A 14,119-nucleotide genomic window follows, 5' to 3' on the forward strand; every position below is an offset into this window, starting at 1 on the left:
TCTACTAACACTATTTAGGAAAAAAAGACCTGAAGTGTTTATTGTCAACTTTAATTTAACAAAAAGATAGTCACTAAAATTACTCAATGGGAATTCTGAGACTAAAGTTACAGAGACAAAGAATTACAGCCAATCACTTCTTAGCTTTCTAACTAAATTCACGTGTAGAGTTACAGGTGAATTCTCTGGAAAAACATGAAATTATATTGACATCCTGACTAAATTGAAGTTATTTGAAATGACAGGCCCAACCCATACAGTTGAGCTGTGGTTCAGATGTTAATATCTTATATTTTATCTTTTAAATGTTTTAAAGATAACAAGTGAAACCAATATAGTTTTTTTTAACGTGGGGAGTGGGGGGAACACATACAAATAGAGAAAAGCTGTAACTACAAAATTACTTTCTAGCTACATATGATGAAATAAATATAAGAGGATCAAAATCAACAAGAGTATACAAATTAAATGAACATTTTACATTAATACTGCAAATATAGACATACACTTACACTGTATCTTTTTTAAAAATTATTTCAGTTTCCGAGACATTCATTTAGTTTCTCAAGTGCTTCATGGTAATACTAAATTCACACTCAACTAAGAGAGACAATTTCCCACCCTCCTGCAGATTATAACAATATATTTCCTTACAATCAGTAGGTTATAACACACTATAGAAATCGGATATCACTTACTGGCTTACAGCTTGATTAATACTGTTAGTGATTTTATGGCTTGGCTAAAGTTTTTTTCCCTAATCAGCCACTACAGTATGGAAGAATTGGCTCTTATACATTAAATATCAAAAATGTGTAATGATTCATCTGAGTAATCCTAACTAGACTTAGATGATTCAGTTGTCACCCAGTGCTACGGAAGAAAACAACAGCTTGAAAGAATAAATAAAATATTAAACGGCCTCATGTGGCTTCACACAAGATACTACTCATTCATCCACATTTTTAAAAACAAGGCTATGGATGAAAGAATAAATCCTGATCTTTGACGAAAACAACAAAGGACATATGAATACTTTCAAATTAATGCCTATGTTTTTATCAAGGAAGTGTACAATTCCAAAAACTGATTAAGTAAATTATATAAAAGTCTATCCTTAATTATCATAAACTAGGCAACTAACATTAAAACTGCTGTTTTGGGATTCCCTCGTGGCTCAGTGGTTAAGAATCTGCCTGCCAATGCAGGGGACATGGGTTCAAGCCCTGGTCTGGGAAGATCCAGCATGCCACAGAGGAACTAAGCCCATGCGCCACAACTACTGAGCCTGCGCTCTAGAGCCCGCGAGCCACAACTACTGAGCCCACGCACCACAACTACTGAAGTCCGCGCACCTAGAGCCCGTGCTCTGCAGCAAGAGAAGCCACCGCAATGAGAAGCAACGCACCGCAATGAAGAATAGTCCCGGCTCGCCACAACTACAGGAAGCCCAGGCGCAGCAATGGAGACCCAATGCAGCCAAAAATAAATAAACTTTTTAAAAAAACTGCTGTTTTAAGAAAATCACAGGTACTATCTCATATATTTATTTCCATACTTTTTCTTGATATAAATCCATAAAAGCCAGTATAGAGAAGAACCATTAAAATAAAAAGTTAATAAATAGGCAAAAATCTATATGAATATCTATAAATAACTGTCAAGTAAATAAATTGCTATAAACTAAAAAAACAAACAGTATATTTATTAATACTGCCAAAACTGGGAGAGGAGGGTCCAACATTAATTCTGATAGTGTGGGTTTAATTCTTATTTTGGTTTAGAGATTTGCTTACATTTTAGTGGGGTTTTTAAAAAATTTATTTATTTTATTTTATTTATTTTATTTTTGGCTGCATTAGGCCTTCGTTGCTGCATGTGGGCTTTCTCTCGTTGTGGCGAGAGGGGACTACTCTTTGTTGCAGTGTGCGGTCTTCTCATTGCGGTGGCTTCTGTTGTTGTGGAGCACGGGCTCTAGGCGCGCGGGCTTCAGTAGTTGTGGCTCATGGGCTCCAGAGCCCAGGCTCAGCAGCTGTGGTGCACAGGCTTAGTTGCTCCGTGGCATGCTGGATCTTCCCAGGCCAGGGATTGAACCTGTGTCCCCTGCACTGGCAGGCGAATTCTTAACCACTGCGCCACCAGGGAAGCCCCTACATTTTAGTTTAAGAAGTGAGTGCATGCTATCTGAGAAATAAAATATGCTAGTATATCCTATATACAGAAGTTCTTTTAGGAGCTCAACAATAAACTCTCACTAATCTTAAGGTATCCTTACACATTTGTTTGTTTCTATAATCAAATATATACCCCCAAAATGGACCATATCTATACTTTATTTTGATTACTGTTCAATAATTTATCACCTGGGATGCAACTATCTATGGATAAAGTAGGGAGGGAGAGGGAGGAGGCTGACTGTGCTGTGGCCAATATGAGTTTTAAAACTCAGGATAACAAAGAAATCATGTTGGACTTTACTGACTAGGAGCCAGGGAATCAGCCACAGAGCAGAGGTCAATTTCAAGGCTGAAGATCCTGCCTGAGACAGACTCCCTTTGAGTTCTCTGACAGCCAAACTCCACATTTTATCTGGCTATTACAAATGCTCACATGAGTAGCTTCAGAAAAGTAGTTTCAGCATAAGCTGTTCTACATTTACGTTACCAGTACTTCAAAAGGGTTTTGATTTGATGGAAATGGGTGGCTGTGTGAGGTGTCAGAAGAACAGGTGGGCAAGAATGGGAAATGTCTAAAGGGTGAATATAACCCCGCAGAATGGTGACCTGAACATGCCCTTAGACCATAGCCAGGAGAGATCTTCAAGTGAGCCACGCCAGGCCTGTCTGTGTTCTCTGGGTCACACCACAGCTTCCTCCTAACCCTCACTTCCCATCCACACAGGGCCTTGGATTCCTGACTGCCCACACTTAGCTCCCACTGTCTCGTTAAGAGCCTGCTCCGTTAACGGGCTCCTTTTCCCTTTGCAAGGCCCGCTTCCCACCACAATACGGCTTCCCACAGGATGCACACCTAGCCAGGACGGACCTGGCACAGCTCAGGATGCCCTCTGAGATCATCCTGGCAGATGGGAGAGCTAATGTTGAATTATCTCCTCTTTACCTCTTAACCACAAAGAGAGTATCTGACTTGGCATCTGAAAAACCCATCTTAAAGATCTGGCCTCAGCAACCACTGAAATATCCCAAAGCAGCTGGCTTTCTGGCAGTTTACACATTGCCCCCCTTGGGGTTCTATGTTTTGAAAGCTTATTATACTAAAAAAGGTGAGGTGCCACTTCTTATAACGAGGCAGGCTCCCTCATTAGTGTTAATGTCCAGTATAACATTCAAAGGCACATCATGACAGGATCCCCTCTATGCCAACACTGTATGTTTTGCACCCTAATGTCACTACAACCTAGTCAGTGCAGAAGGGACTCTAGGCAACCATGTTGCCCATTTACATGGAAGAATATTTAATCCCCATGAATGACTGCTTTTCTGATGTTTTCATCATTTCTCTGGGTAATAGATTAAGCTTTAACTAACTCATTTTCATACATAACCCTAATTCAATCAAGCTCAATAAAAGTCATTCTGGACTGCAATTATTTGCTAAGGAACAATTACATTCAAATGAAAAAAAACTTGCTGGGCATGATACAATGCACGGTACAGATGCCTCTCCATTTATGGAGCCAGAAACAACAACAAAAATAGCCAAACTGCTAGAAAAGGAAATAGATTTTTTTCCTCATCTTCCTGAATATAGAATACTCACGCTTTTACACCTGAAGAAAACAAAATGGAGAACCCAAGAAAGCAAATTTCAAAATTATTTTTTTCTATTATGTTTATGCTTTGAAAGAGGCTGCATTTCTAATCTAAGAGTAAGCATGACCTCTGAAAGCCAAAATAAATCCAGGTCACAAATAACAGTCTTAACATCCACTCTTTCACTAAATCTTCCACTGGCTTCCTCCATTTTCCCAACAATATGTATTCCGATCTCCACTTTACAAAGTCGGTGTTCTTAAAATATTTTTCCTGTCTTAAAATTACTACTTTAAATAAATACAATTCTTACATTTTCCTCAATTCACTCTTTTATACACTGCATGTTTACAAATGAAATGTAAAGGTTGTTTATAAAAAAACTTAAATACAAACACCGAGCTCTTACTTCTACGTAAATATATCATATTTTTAGTCCAAAAAAACTCATTAACTAAAGCCTCCTTATGTATATGCATAAGGTCTCCCACTCACCCCAATGTAATTAATATTCTTTTCATCTCCTCAGTAGTAGCACCAGGCACATTACAAAATAATATAGTACTGAAATTGCATACCGGCTGTTATGCAATTTTGGCCAATGAATTCCATACCTCAGGTCACTGTGGTACACCAGAGGACAAAGGATTTTTTTTTCTAGAAATGATAAGCTCCGGTTAAATCATTTGCTGAAATAAATTATCTTCATGTAGACAAAGATAAATGCAGGGAAATATATGCTTTTTAACAAGAGTTGCCTTTACTTCATACTTCATATTTTCACTGTCTTTATTTTATTACAGTGACAATATAAAGTATGAATAAAGACAACACTTGTTAAAATCACCCTGCCTGTCTTTATAGTTGAAGCTTAAACCAAAGCTATTTCACAGCCATTTCTGGCCAGGCACCAATCTTTAACAGAAATTACAAGTGTCAGCTATACTAAGAATGGAAATTTCTTAAAAGAAAATGCAAATCTAAAGTATCTTTTTATCACCTTCCCACCCCCACCCTTGCATTTCCTCATGACCCAGAGCCTTTCAGTTAAGAAACCTTAAACATAGTAATAAATGCAAAACAAGTCCTAAGAGTTCACTAGATACTAACAGCAAAGCAAAGTAACTAAAAGTCATTACAGATCTGTCCATCTGTTTGGAATTTCCAGAAAGGTGTTGGAAAACACCAGCAGGCAGAGACAGAAACTGTAGCATTCACTGTTAGACACAGGTCTAAGATGAAAGATTTGGAAATCCTCTCTCCTTCAGTACTCAATATTGACCAATTATAAAACTATACTTTAAAAACTACCTTCCACCTATCTACATGCCAAGAGCACAGAGATGCAAATGGTATAACCTTTTACAGTTTGAGAAATTAATAATGACCTACTATTAACACTGCAAAAGGTATTATAAGAGTTGTTGTTTTCTAGAAGCTGATGATCTAGTTGGGTAATCGCATACACACCCACACCCACACACACACACACAGTTACACAAGAAGAGAGAGAAATGTATAATGTCAAAACGGTAAGCAAAGAATTCCCCAAAAGTTAGACTGCACAAGGGAATCTTTATGCAGGAAACAAATAAAAGCTGCAACCTAAGGCACCAGCTGCAAACTGAGATATGGCGAAAGGGGATGGAGAAGGGTGTCACAGGCACAGGCAGAGACTGGGCCTAAGTTACATACTGGGAAGAAGCATGCTGGAAGGGACAGGAGGCAGATCTGGTCGAAGTGCAGGGCTCACATCAGAAAGTGGAACGTGAAATGCGGGCAAATGAGAAAGTAATGTAATTTGCTCTTTTTTTTTTCTCTCCATAGCCTCATAAACAGCAGAGCACAGTTAGCAGCATGGTGTTCTGCAAAGCATACTGACTTTAGGGCCAAACTTGTACCCCTCATTTACTTACTCCCCTGTAACTGTGGGCCAATTCCTGAGACTCTCTGCGCCTCTATTCCTCGTCTGCAAAATCAGGGTAACAATTCCTACACCTCTAAAGGCTGCCTTAAATTATTAGAAGATATTATAAATACAAAGGTCTTGGCATACAGGAAGTGCTCAGTAAATGTTAGGAAGCTCACCAGAGTTAAACTATGTGGTAGAAAAGCATTTAATAAAGTAATATTGTGAACATGCCGAAGTTTGCTTTGAATATTCTCAACATTTGGATACTAAGTAAATTGCTAGCTTTTCAAAAGGTAGATTTTATTTTAATTTAGGTAGTTTTAACATACGTTTAATTCTGACAGTCTGAACAACCACTTTTTACTCCTACCAATTTCGAGCTACATTACCTGATTTGATAATATGATATTTTATTATAATGCTCATATGCCATAAGACTGTTGTTTCTGGGACCATGGTGCAACTATGAATTTCTGCAGTTTCTGTAAGTAGAGGTGGAAAATGAGTAGGCATTAGTCCAGTCAGATAGATGGCTTGGCAGGGAGGCCCTGAAAGCCTCTTTTATACTCTTGTGAACTATATAAATGTGCCTTTGACCTTCTCAAGCAGGGGAAACTGCACATTTAAGACAGAAAGAGTTTCACTTCCAGGAAAAGTATAAAAACATGCTTGCCAGCAGCTATGTGACGAACACCGACAGGGAACCCCTAGGTACTTTGGGAAGATTCCTTAGCTCTATCAAGCCACTGAGCTGGAAGATATAAGGTTAAGATAATCCCAGCCCTGTGGGACATCGCGCCTATGCATTACTCTGGTTTAGCCCAAGTAAACCTTGGCCTACACACTTGAGGAATTAGCCTATATCTTTAGGGAGGGGTTCTGTGAATGAAACCCACTGGAGGAATCTCAGGACAGCCTTGTCCTTTGAGGTAAGAAAGGATTCCTTTAATCAACAATAATTCACAATATACAGAAAATCACACTCTTAATTTAGTCCAAAGTCATTTGATTAAAAAAAGGAAGTCAGCTGTTAGCAATTTACATAATTTTAAATGGAAAATATTCTGTTCTGAGAAGTAGACACTAGTCTTTCCCTTTTTTCCTTTATCACTTAAATTGCACAAAGACAATTTAAAGACATATAAGCGTAATTTAAAATTTTGTGATATTAATAAGCACATATCTATTACAATTTACATTGTGTTATTAAAAACCAAAAAAACTATACTATCCAGAAAGAGCCCCTGTCCCTTTCAGGTATGCCTAATGGACATCTAGCAAAGAGCTTTGCAACAGAAAGACTGGTTCCAGATATGTTAATTGCAAGAACATTCCTGATATGAAGACATAAAGGAGTCTGCTCAAAAATGATCCACAATAAAGTGTTAATATGCTCCCTTTTTGAAGTTATTTATTCACAAAGCAGTTATTCCCAAGATAAATAATCCTATACAGTGATTAGCTACTTTAAACCAGAAAGATCCAAAAAACTTTCCTTAGAGGGAAACAGAGAAGTCCAATCCCAACATTTCCATAGCTGAAACCAAGACAGACCCAAAAAGGTTAAGACACTGGACAAAAGGCCTTCAGCTGGTTTGTGGCCATGCTGGACCACACCCCATGGCTCCACACTGCTGCCTCTGCAGGATTTGATGTTATTAGCCCCTACTGGACATTCCAATCAGTCGTGGAATCACAGAATGCTGCAGGCAGTCAGAGGTCACTCAGTTCAGCCCCTTCGACCACATGGCAAGCTACAGGCATAGCTAGGCCAGAACCCAGGGCTCCCACTATGGGTCAGTGCATTGCCCCTACTGCACACTGCTCTTCTGGACTATCATCAATCAGTTTGATCTGACAGCAGGGAGCTCCAGACCAGGTTACCTTAGATTCCCTACTCTTCCTCTGGTCTTCCATTGTAAATAGCAACATTCAGCTGGAAAAGGATCATTAAAAAGGGCCTAACTTCACTCTCGGGGTTGTCAGAGAATGCCTCTTGGCTCTAGAACACTTTCCCCTTTCTAGTCTGAAGACAGAGAAAGACAACTTCTAGTTGCAGAAGTAAAAGCACACAAAATACTACTTTGTGTTTCTAAACACTTTTATAAATACCTTGAATAAAAAGTTAATGTTCGTTTACGTGGGGGGAGGGGGTAGTGAGTATATGGAAACTGTACTTTCTATCCAATTTTGCTGTGAACCTAAAACTGCTCTAAAAAGTAAAGTTTATTAATTTTTAAAAAAGCTAATATCAACTTATTTCATTCTAACAATATGAAAATTATATACTCACTAGCAAACGACAGGCCAATGCCAGTTGAGAATTTATAAACAGTAATTCTCCCTTAAATGCTCACTCCCACCAGAAACACCTAGTAACAATTAAATTTATGTCCTCCATTAAAACTAAGCCCATGCCCTACAACAATAATGTCTGTACAGTATATATGCTCCACTGATCACTAATCTTCAATAAATGCCTCTGCTCCTATGGCAGTCATTTAAAGTAATATACAATATCTGGCTCAAATTAAACCAAGCAAAAAAAAAAATCAAAGGACATATTCTCCAAGTATTCCCATTGATAGACAAAGGGTTTATCCTTTGTGGTTAATTCCAGCATACTGACCCTTAGAGCTCAGTGTTACACACCCACAGAGGCCACCAATTACAAGGTGAATGGTGAAAGGTGTATGCCCTGCAAACATCTGTAACAGCCGTGGTTCTCAATACTGCCAGAAAGTATTTTGAAATGTTAACTTTTTTTATAGTTAAGAAAATCAGGTTTTGTCACCTTTCAAGTTAAAATGGAAACTCACTGTAGATGCCTTATTTAAATGGGAGAATAATCAGCCACAAAAGTATGTTTTTCTATACTGGCTTTTCTTAAGCAGAAATTATAGACATGTATGTTTTTGCCTGCAAGGTATATGTGTATCTCCCGTTTTCTGGTAAAAGCACTTTGAGTTTGGAGAAAATACTCCACCTTCTCAAGGTCCATGTGCCCTGAGTGGGACTGAACTAATTATACTCAAGCTTCAGAGATAGAAATATGACCCAGGCTTGGCCCATCAGCTTATTCCATCTTCCGGAATGAGAAATGGGTGTGAAACCTGGATTGGGGCACAGCACACAAAATATATAACAGGTGTGTTAACCTACATTATTACTAGTGTCTGAAGTGAGAGGAGAAAAGAAAGTAGAATGCTTGGCAGTGTTGCTGTAATAAGAGAAAAAAACCCAAAAGTAATGGACCACACATAAAGCCCCTGAAAAGAAATGATCGAGAGCACTGATTTATTTTACTTTATTTCAAATCCTAATTTCAATAAATTTATTCAAAAATTTTGGCACATCATGACATTCAGTAAGTCAAGATGTTTAAATTTTCAATCTGTACTCCTGTAGCACCAATTTTCTTTCAATTTATATTTCCTATAAAGAGAAGTTTCAAGTTTCAACAAAAACACTGAAAACCTGGATAATGTTAATGTGACTTCTAAAACCAATTCTAAGGGCATTTCCAATGCCTTGTTTGTTATGTATGCTATTATAATTAAGTGGATAGTAGCACACAATTCATTCTCCATGCCTGAAATTATATTTTTTTTCTTATATTTTGGAGGAGGAAAAAAAAACATGGAATAGTTGGGAATACAGTGCTTTGCTTTAGTGAGAGTTACCATACAAATTTCTGGAAAAATAAACAATTTTTAAAGAACTAAAGTAAAATATAATGACATGAAAGCTATTCTGAATATCATTTTTAATTGAGGTATAACGGTATATAATATTATATAAACTTCAGGTGTATAAAATTATAAATCAATATTTGTACACACTACAAAGTGGTCACCACAGTAAGTCTAGTTACCATCCATCCCCATACAGTTGATCCCCTCTACCCATTTCACTGTACCCCCAAACACTTGCCCCTCTGGTATCCACCAATCTATTCTCTGTGTCTATGATTTTGCTTATTGTTTATTTTATTTTTTAGATTCCACATATAAGTGAAATCATACAGTATTTGTCTGACTTATTTCACTTAGGATAATACCCTATAGGGATCCATGTTGCAATGAATGGCAAATTAAATTAATGAATTTCACGTTATTTTTTATGGCTGCGTAGTATTTCAGTGTCTGCATGTGTGTGTGATCTTTTTTATCCATTCGTCCATTGGTAAACACAAGTTGTTTCCACACCTTGGCTATTGTAAACAATGCTGCAGTGAATGCAGGGGTGCATATATCTCTTTGAATTAGTGTTTTTGTATCCGGATAAATATCCAGAAGTAGAATAACTGGATCATATGGTAGTACTGTTCTTAATTTTTTGAGGAATCTCTCTATATATTGTTTTCCATAGTGGTTGCACCAATTTATATTCCTACCAACAGCATATAAGGGTTCCCTTTTCTCCACATTCTCTACAACACTTATTATTTCTTTCTGGTAACAGTCTGAATATAAATTTTAAAGGGAATCTTCTTTGCACCCTAAGTTACTTTTATAGATAGGAATAGTCACAAAGAACCAAAGAGTTGGATATTATACAATATATTGGAAATTATTTTCTTCATAAATCTCTCATATAAGTTTACTTGACCCAGGCCTTTCATAAAAGTTGACAATAATATGTGATATGTTCACATATGAACAAACACATACAACCTCAACTCCAAAGTGCTGAATTCTATTGTTACTCTGATTCCAGAGAGTCCTTGCTATAATTTAAAAGCAACAACACAGGGCTTCCCTGGTGGAGCAGTGGTTGAGAGTCCACCTGCCGATGCAGGGGACACAGGTTCGTGCCCTGGTCCGGGAGGATCCCGCATGCCGCGGAGCGGCTGGGCCCGTGAGCCATGGCCGCTGAGCCTGCGTGTCCGGAGCCTGTGCTCCGCAATGGGAGAGGCCACAACAGTGAGAGGCCCGCATACTGCAAAACAAAACAAAAAAATAAAAGCAACAACACAAGCACTTATTTCTTACTTTGGAGGTAAGATAGATACAGAGAAATATCATTTAAATGTAAAATCAGACCTAGAATACATTTCCAAACATTAGCTATACTAAGGAGGCTTATACAGTGTTCTGTAAATGTCAGTCCCTGCTTTGACAACACAGTTACTTCAATTACTCTACTTGGGGTGAACAGTAACAGGAAGAATAGTAATATATCTCAGATTCTGATTCTGGAATGTGATTCATTGTCTGCAATGAATCTAGTCAGTGTCAAGAGTTTCATATAATGAATTTTGGGGAATCCTCCGGATATAGTATAAGATACACACTTGAATAGAAGCCTATTTATTTGTAATAAAATCTGCAACACAGGTCAACACTGTAGCTAACAAGACAGTCTTAATTAACTAATTAGCTTCCCTTTATCCCATACTCCACTCCCATTCCCCTCCCTCTCTCCATTTTATTGACTCTTGTCCTTCCAGTTTTATTGAGATATAATTGAGATATAACACTGTATAAGTTTAAGGTGTAAGCATAATGGTTTGCTTTACACACATCCTGAAATGATTATCACAATAAGTTTAAGGAACATCCATCATCTCATACAGATATAAAATTAAAGAAATAGGAAAAAAATATTTTTCCTTGTGATGAGAACTCTTAGCATTTATTCTCTTAACAACTTTCATATATAACACAGAGCAGTGTTAATTATATTTAGCATGTTGTACACTATATCCCTAGTGATTCATTATTTCTATACATTTCAACAGTGATTCATTATTTCTATACATTTCAAAATGATCACCATGCTAAGTCAAAGTACTATATGTCCCCATACAAGAATATTATATATATATAATTACTAACTGTATTCCCCATTCTGTACATTTCATACCCTTGACATTTATTTTGCAACTGCAAGTTTGTACCTCTTCATCTCTCTCACCTATTTCATTCCTCTCCCCAACCCCCTCTCCTCTGGCAACCACCTCCTTGTTCTCTGTACCTCTGTACCTATAACTCCATTTCTGTTTTGTTATGTTCATTCATTTTGTTTTATAGATTCCACATATAAGTGAAATCATACAGTATTTGTCTTTCTCTGTCTGACATATTTTACTTAGCATAATATCCTCTAGGTCCATCCATGTTATTGCAAATGTCAAGATTTCATTCTTTTTTATGGTCAATATTCCATTCAGCCACTCTACGTCTTTAGATGGGAGCATACAAGTCCATTTGTGTTTAACGTAATTTTCTTTTTTTTTTTTTTGCGGTACGCGGGCCTCTCACATTGCTGAGCACAGGCTCCGGAAGCGCAGGCTCAGCGGCCATGGCTCACCGGCCCAGCCGCTCCGTGGCACGTGGGATCCTCCCGGACCGGGGCACGAACCCGCGTCCCCTGCATCGGCAGGCGGACTCCCAACCACTGCGCCACCAGGGAAGCCCTAACGTAATTATTAATAAGTATGTACTTTTTGCCATTTTGTTCATTGCTTCAGGGTTGTTTTCATAGTTCTTTTTTGTTCCTTTCTTCTTTTGCTCTCTTCCCTTGTGATATGGCTAACTTTAGTGTTATGTTTGTATTCTTTTCCCTTTTTCTGTATGTGTATCTAGTATAGATTTTTGATTTGTGGTTACCATGAGATTTATATATAGCAATCTATATATACGTGATTACTTTAAGTTGCTGATTTCTTAAGCTCATACACATTTTAACTCTCCCCCCCCAATGCTTACTAGGTTTGTTTTTTTTGTAATGGGTGGGATGGAGGAGTGGTGGGAGGGAGGTCCAAGAGGGAGGGGATACATGTACACATATAGCTGATTCACTTTGTTGTATAGCAGAAACTAACACACCACTGTAAAGCAACTATACTCCAATAAAAATAAACTGTTTTTTACATATTTCACATTTTTTGTTTTTGTTTGCCTTAACTAATTATTGTAGATATAGATGATTTTAGGCCTTTTGTCATTTAACCTTCTTACTAGCTTTGTATGTAGTTGATTTACGACCTTTACCATATATTTGCCTTTACCAAACAGCTTTTTTCCTTTTTGTAATTTTCATGTTTCTAGTTGTGGCCTTTTCTTTATCGATAAGAGAAGTCCCTTTAACAGTCTTGTAAAGCTGGTTTGGTGGTGCTGAACACTGTTGGCTTTTGCTTGTCTGTAAAACTTTTGATCTCTCCATCAAATCTAAATAAAAGCCTTGCCATGTATTCTTAGTTGTAGGTTTTTCCCTTTCATTACTTTAAATACATTGTTTCACTCCCTTATGGCCTGCAGAGTTTCTGCTAAAAAGTCATCTGACACTCTTATGGGAGTTCCCTCTTACACAACTTGTTGCTTTTCCCTTGCAGCTTTTAATATTCACTCTTTATCTTTAATTTTTGCCATTTTAATTATGTGTCTTGGTATAGTCCTCTTTGTGTTGATCCTGTTTGGGGCTCTGTGCTTCCTGGACCTGGATGTCTGTTTCCTTTTCCAGGTTAGGGAGGTTTTCAGCTATTATGTCTACAAATATGGCTCTCTGCCCCTTTCTCTTTCTTTTCTCCTTCAGGGACCCCTATCATGTGAATGTTAGTAGGCTCGCTATCCCAGTGGTCTCTTTCAAACTGTCCTCATTTCTTTTCACTCTTTTTCTGTTCAGCTTCAGTGATTTCCACTCAGGTCAGTGAGTTTTCCAGCTCGCTGATCTGTTTCTCTGTATCATTTAGTCTACTGTTGATTCCTTCAAGTTTATTTTTCATTTCAGTTATTGTATTCTTCATCTCTGTTTGGTTGCTCTTTATATATTCTCTTTGTTAAAAACATCTAACTTCTCACTCTGTGCATCCATTCTTCTCCCTAGTTCTTTCATCATCTTTACGATCACTACCCTGAACTCTTTCTTGAGCAGATTGCCCATCTCTACTTCACTTAGTCCTTCTGGAGCTTTAGCTTGTTCCTTTGTTTTGAACATATTCCTCTGTTACCTCATTTTGGCCTAATACACTGTTTTTATTTCTATGTATTTGGTTAAGCTGGTTTATGGTTCCTGACCTTGGAGAAGTGGCCTTTTGTAGGAGACATCCTATGTGTCCCAGCAAACACACTCCCCTCTGGTCACCAGAGCTATATGTCTTAGGGGTGCCCCCTATGTGGGCTGCATAGGTCCTTCTCTTGTGGCTGGCTGGCTGACCACCGTGGGCAGTACGGTAGGTGTGGCTGGCCCCCAGTTCGGCTGGCTGCCAGGCTCTGCCTTATTTGGAGGATGCCAGCCACTGGTGGGCAGGGCCAGGTCGCAGGGTGGATGGCTGTGGCATCAGGAGCCCCACATCTAGTGTTGGCTGGCTGGTGGGCAGGGCTGCTTCCTGACACTGCTGGCTGTAGGGTCCAGGGTATCCCAAAGCTGGTGTCGCCCACTGGTGACTGAGGCTAGATCCCAGGATGGCTGGCTGAGGGGTCCAGGGTAT

The 14,119-nt window shown here is 38.4% G+C and overlaps 1 protein-coding gene across 15 annotated transcripts in view; it reads right to left on the reverse strand.

The window, feature by feature from the left end:
* The window catches only part of BBX (BBX high mobility group box domain containing), a 292,190-nt gene that overhangs the window by 172,520 nt on the left and 105,551 nt on the right, over positions 1–14,119 (reverse strand). The window lies entirely within an intron of this gene.

The sequence above is a fragment of the Kogia breviceps genome, chromosome 5, assembly GCF_026419965.1.
Source record: "Kogia breviceps isolate mKogBre1 chromosome 5, mKogBre1 haplotype 1, whole genome shotgun sequence".
NCBI lineage: Eukaryota > Metazoa > Chordata > Mammalia > Artiodactyla > Physeteridae > Kogia > Kogia breviceps.